The sequence below is a fragment of the Mus pahari genome, chromosome 4 (genome assembly GCF_900095145.1).
Source record: "Mus pahari chromosome 4, PAHARI_EIJ_v1.1, whole genome shotgun sequence".
NCBI lineage: Eukaryota > Metazoa > Chordata > Mammalia > Rodentia > Muridae > Mus > Mus pahari.
Window position 1 is genome coordinate 51,222,440 of NC_034593.1, and position 6,233 is coordinate 51,228,672.

The window sequence follows — 6,233 nt, forward strand, 5'->3', positions numbered from 1 at the left end:
CTGACCATTGTTAGGAGTTGGACTGCAGACTGTGAGTCATCAACAAATTCCTTTACTATATAGAGACTACCTGTAAGTTCTGTGACTCTAGAGAACACTGACTAATACAGAAGTTGGTAAAGGAAATGTCCACAACAGCCAAATCACTCAGAAAAAAAAAAAAAGGTTGTTATCAGAGATAGGAGGCATTAAAACGAAAACTAATAAAAATGTCTGAATTAAAAAATTATAATTCAGGTCAGATGGCTCACCAATAACCTGTGACTCTAGTTTCAGGGGAAAGACACTAAAAACTGGAAAGGTACCCAATGCTCATGGATTGGGAAAATTGATATTGTGAAAATGACCATTCTCCCAAAAGTTATTTACAGATTCAGTGCAATCACAAACAAAACTCCCATTTCCTTTTTCATAGAAATATTAAAAACCCAGGTAGCCAAAACAATCCTGATCAAAAGAGAACAGTGCTGGGTGGGTCACCATTTCAGGTCTTAATATATATTCCAGAACCATAGTAATAAAAACAATATGATACGCACAAGAACATACAGACCAATGGAACATAATCAGGACCCAAACATAAGTGCATGTAACCCTAGCCATTTAAGATTTGATAAAGGTGCCAACAGTATACACAGCAACAAATGATGCTGAGAAAACTGGATATCCACATGCAGAAAATGAGCTGAAAAGCATATCTATCACCTTGCACAAAACTAATTCCTAATACATCAAAGATCTACACGTGAAACCTGAGGTGCTTTAAGAGCACATAGACTGTAACCACCATGAAAAAGGATTAGGAAGGGACTCTGAGCGGGATGCTTCTGCGCGGCTAAAAACAAAAACAACTGGATGAAGAAGAAGCCCACAGAATGGAAGCGAGTCGTTGTCACTTACGTATCTGACAGAGAATTAATGTGCAGAATATGTAAAGATATATGTGTGTGTGTGTGTGTGTGTGTGTGTGTATATATATATATATATTTAAGAGTCAAAATAGCCGGGCGTGGTGGCGCACGCCTTTAATCCCAGCACTTGGGAGGCAGAGGCAGGCGGATTTCTGAGTTTGAGGCCAGCCTGGTCTACAGAGTGAGTTCCAGGGTCAACATCCAGGGCTACACAGAGAAACCCTGTCTCAAAAAAACAAAACAAAACAAAACAAAAAAAAAAGAAAGAAAAGAAAAAGATAAAAGAAAAAAAACAACCACAAAAAAGTCAAAAATAAACAAACAAAAAGAGTCAAAACAAATAACCCATTCAAGAAAAAAAAATGGGTCTGAACCTGAATAGTGAGTTCTAAAAGGAAAAAAAAATATAGCTACAAAATATTTTCAAAATTTTTCATCATTGCTAGCCATTAGGTAAATGGAAATCCAAACAACTTTGAGGTTTTAGTTTACCTCAATCTGAATGGGAAAGGATGAAACAGCCAACAAAAAGTGCTGAAGGTGGTGTGAAGAAAGTGGAACCCTCACTCACTGATGCGGAGATTGTTAACTGGTTGATGATCTCTGGAAATCAGTGTGAAAAAAATCTCAAAAAAAAAAAAAAAGAAAGAAAAAAAAAGAAAAGATAAAGCTTAAAAATAAATCTACTGTATGATCCAGCTATCCCATTCCTTTGCATATGCCCAAAGAATGCGACATCCTACTCTATAGATATATGTTCAACCACGCTCATTTTGGCTCTATCCACAATAGTTAAAAAATGGGAGTCAACATCCTTCAATGGATGAATGGATAATAAAATGTGGTGCATACACACTAGGGAATGCTATTCAGCTATAAAGAAAAATGAAATCATGAATTTTGCAAGTAAATGGATGGAACAAGGAAAGATCATACTGAGTAAGGTAACACAGACCCAGAAACGCAAACATGTTCTCTCTCATCGTGGGCTCCCAGCTCCAAATCTTCAGATGTGAGTACACAGCCTGGAGTAACTGCAGAAACCAGGAAATGAAAGCAGGGTCATTGCCAAGGCAGAGGAATGAGCATGCAGCAAAGAGAATATAGAGAAATAAGTGATCTGATTGGGTGAGTGGAGGAAAGAGGGGCTCTAATTAGGACAGGGAAAGATAAATCCAAGGAAGGAAGGAGGGTAGGGTAACAGTAAGGATATCTGAAAGAATCATAAGGGATCATGCTAGTAACTGTTACCTTAACAAACCCTATAATACACATAAGTATACACACACACACACACACACACACACACACACACACACACACAGTGCTTCCCCAAGGATAGTCTGTCAACTCAACAGTAGGCATGAGAAGCCCTCCTTTGAGTTGTTGGTGGGGGTTGTCCAAGACAGTCCCAAGACATTCCCACACCTAAGGTCCAGGGAACACTGTAGAAGACAGGATGGAAAGATAGTAAGAGCCAGCGGTTTGGGGAGTTTCCTGTGAGATTGTGTCTCCTAGTAATGTCAGAAGCTACACCTATAAAATGTCACCTACATGGATGTGTAAAATGAGCTGAACAAGGACAACAACATGAGACAGGCTAACGTGAACAGAGAAGAGACCACAAGGCCTCAGCCCTAAACAAAGAACTGCAGGCGACCATTTTTCTGTCTTTTCTCCATATATAATACTTAGCTTCCCATTCTCCTCCATAAAATTTGGCCATCATAATTATCAAGCGTCTCCTCAGTTAGTTCCGTTAGCTCCTCTTCATAACAAACGAAGCCTGACTTACATTTCCCTTCGTGGTCATTTTACATTCATCTGTTTAACTCGATTGATGTGTGCCTTGTGAAGGACAAGACTTAGGCTTCTTTCCGAACTGTCCTGAGTCACCTACACTGGGGCCAGACACATACTTTCCAGCTCAATAATTAATTGTTAAGTGAACGAAGGAATGAATGAGTATACATTAGCTCGGTGAGTGGCCGTTCTGTAAAAGGTGACTTTCAGTTATGGATGGGTGTGGGAATAAAGCCCATTTTCAAACAACAAGTTGTCATTTATGAGTCACCTGGGTGATTTTAAAGGTTACTTGATGCCATCTTCTCTGGGCATATCATTATAAGGTGCCCCTCCAGGGGCAGGAAGGCCCACTTCACCCAAAAGACATCTATCTCATTCAACTAGCCACTGATGAGAGAAATTCTCTTAATGGGTCACAAAACCTCTCATTCATAATCAGGGATCAAAGTTAAGGTCCAAAGGCATTTCCTCAGTTAGATAGATAAAAACACACTGACTGGTCCCGGACTCAACAAAGCTGGACTTTAGCCTTGCCTTGGCTTTGAATGTGGGAATGGGACAGGAAGGGAAGTGGGATAAGAACACAGGCTATTCAGCGGTCAGAGATACAGAGAAGTGGAGCATAAGCCACTGACAAGTCAGATAAGGTGCTTAGAGTCTGAACCTCGTCATAATTCTCCTACTATCAAGCCTGCCTTCTCTTGGGCCCATTTGCTCTCTGTTCTCAGGTGGAAGGCTTGTAAGTCACATGGGCAGGTGAGGAATGTCTCCGCAACCAGTGGCTGATAGCTCACCCAGTGGTATTTCCCTCTGTAGTCTGCAAATGTGTTTTAGTGCCTTCTGTGAACTACTTTCATTCTTATTTCTCAAGCGGTTGCTCTTGTTTTCAACAGTCTCAACTGCTAGCTCATGTTCACCTTTTGAACTAGCCTAGTTCCTAAGATCCTATATTGTATGCATGATGTTTTATTTTTAACCTTTTTTTTTTTTCCTTTGAGACAGGGCCACGTGTATCTTAGGTTAACCACCAACTCTTTATGCAGTCAAGAATATGTAGTCTAGAGAAGTCGCGTTCTCCTTCTCTTCCTGAGTGCTGGGGTTATAGGAATGTACCATAATATCTGGTATATATAATACTAGGGATTGAAACCAGGGCTTCGTGAGTAGTAGGCTAGCACTCTACCAGGTGAGCTACACCCCCGGGTATGTATTAAAGTCGCTAAACATACAGTTTCATGAAGTGAAGTGTCATAAAATCAGCATGTATATAACATACACAGATTATGCTGCATTTACATACATATACATATATACATATATACATGTTATAACTTTATTGTATGTAAAATAAGCCTTAATAATACTTCCGATCTCCACCTGTACATTCCTTCTTGAAGAATACTTTCTAAGCCTGATTGATGGCCCTCAAGAGGCTACATGTATTAATTGTGAGTTCTAGTGCACCTGGGCTGCAGAGTGAAACCCTGTCTTAAGAAAAGAAAAAGGAGGGGCTGGAGAGATGGCTTGTGGTTTAGAGCACTGACTGCTCTTCCAGAGGTCCTGAGTTCAATTCCCAGCAACCACATGGTGGCCCACTACCATCTGTAAATTGATCTGATGCCCTCTTCTGGTGTGTCTAAAGGCAGCTACAGTGTACTTGCATACATAAAATAAATGGATAAATCTTTAGGCTGGAGCAAGCCAGAGCTAGCAGAGGTCCTGAGTTCAATTCCCCGTAACCATATGATGGCTCACAACTAGCTGTACAGCTATGGTGTACTCATATACATAAAATAAATAAATCTTAAAGAGAGAAAGAGAAAGAGAGAAAGAGAGAGAAGGAAGGAAGGAAGGAAGGAAGGAAGGAAGGAAGGAAGGAAGGAAGGAAGGAAGGAAGGAAGGAAGGAAAGAAGGAAGGGAAAAGGAGGGTCTGGTGAGATGGCTTGCAGTTAAGAGCACTGACTGCTCATCCAGAGGTCCTGTGTTCAATTCCCAGCAACTACATAGTGGCTCACAACCATCTGTAATGGGATTTGATGCTCTCTTTTGATGTGTCTGAAGACAGCTATAGTGTACTCACATACATAAAATAAAGAAATTTCAAAAAAGAAAAAGAAAAGGAATCTCTTGTTTCCTTTATCACTTATCTAATCATCTCTTTTTTAAAAGGTTTGATTTTGTACTTTTTTTTTTTGGACTTGTTACACTCAGTTTAAGATTTTTACATATTAGCTGGGCAGTAGTGGCACATGCCTTTAATACCAGCACTTGGGAGGCAGAGGCAGGCAGATTTCTGAGTTCGAGGCCAGCCTGGTCTACAGAGTGAGTTCCAGGACAGCCAGGGCTACACAGAGAAACCCTATCACAAAAAAAAAAAAAAAAAACCTCTTACATATTATTGCTTATAGATGTAATGTATTAAATTTGTTTATGTTTTACCTACTGATTGAACATCCTACAATTTGTTTACATATTCCACTGTTGGGGCTATGAGGATTGCTTTCAGTTTTTTTCAATTGGTTATTTTATTTATTTATATTTATCCCCTTTCCTGGTTTCCCGTCTACAAACCCCCATCCATCCCCCATTCCCCTGCTTCGATGAAGGTGCTCCTACTCACCCACTCCCACCTCATTGCCCTAGCATTCCTCTACATTGGGGAATTGAGCCTTCACAGGACCAAGTGCCTCCTCTCCCCTCCCATTGATGCCAGACAATGCCATCTTCTGCTGCATATGTGGCTGGAGCCATGGGTTGCTCCATGTGTACTCTTTAGTTGGGGGAGGGGGGCTCTGGTTGATTGATATTGTTGTTCTTTCTATGGGGTTGCAAAACCCCTTCAACTCCTTCAGTCCTTTCTCTAATTCCTCCATTTGGGGTACCAATGCTTTTAAATTAGCTTCAATATTATTTTAGAACGCATTCTTTAGGCCCCTTGTATTGGGGGAGTGTTTTGGTGCCCTTTAATTATAGTTGCCTCTTGAACTTTTTCTGACAATTCTTTACTTCCCATCAGAATGAGTTCACTCTTTCTGCATTACAAACCACTTGAGTAAATATAATGGTTTGAAACAATAAACATTTATTATCTCACACACCCACTTGTGTAGGTCAGGAATCCGGGAGTGCCTTATCTGAGTGGTTCTGGCTCAGAGTCTTTCATGAGGTTGCAGTCACTGTGTCTGCCAGGCTGCAGTCATCTGAGGCTTTATCTGCTGCCAAAAGATTCACGCTTAAGGAGCTCATGAACATGCCTGTAAGTTAGTGTCGGGTTGGCAGGAGATCTCAGTTCCTATCCACATGGACACCTCCTGAGAGCTGTCCTGAGTGTCTTCGTGACATGGCTGCTCACTTCCTGCAAAGTAGGTCATCTAAGAAAGCAAGCCAAGAGTAAGACACAACCCCTTATGATCCAGCCTTGACAATCGTGTCTACTGTGTAACATTCATTATGAATGAGGCAACAAGTACAGCCTAGATACAGGAGGAGGAGGAGGAAGGGGGAGGGGGAGGGGGA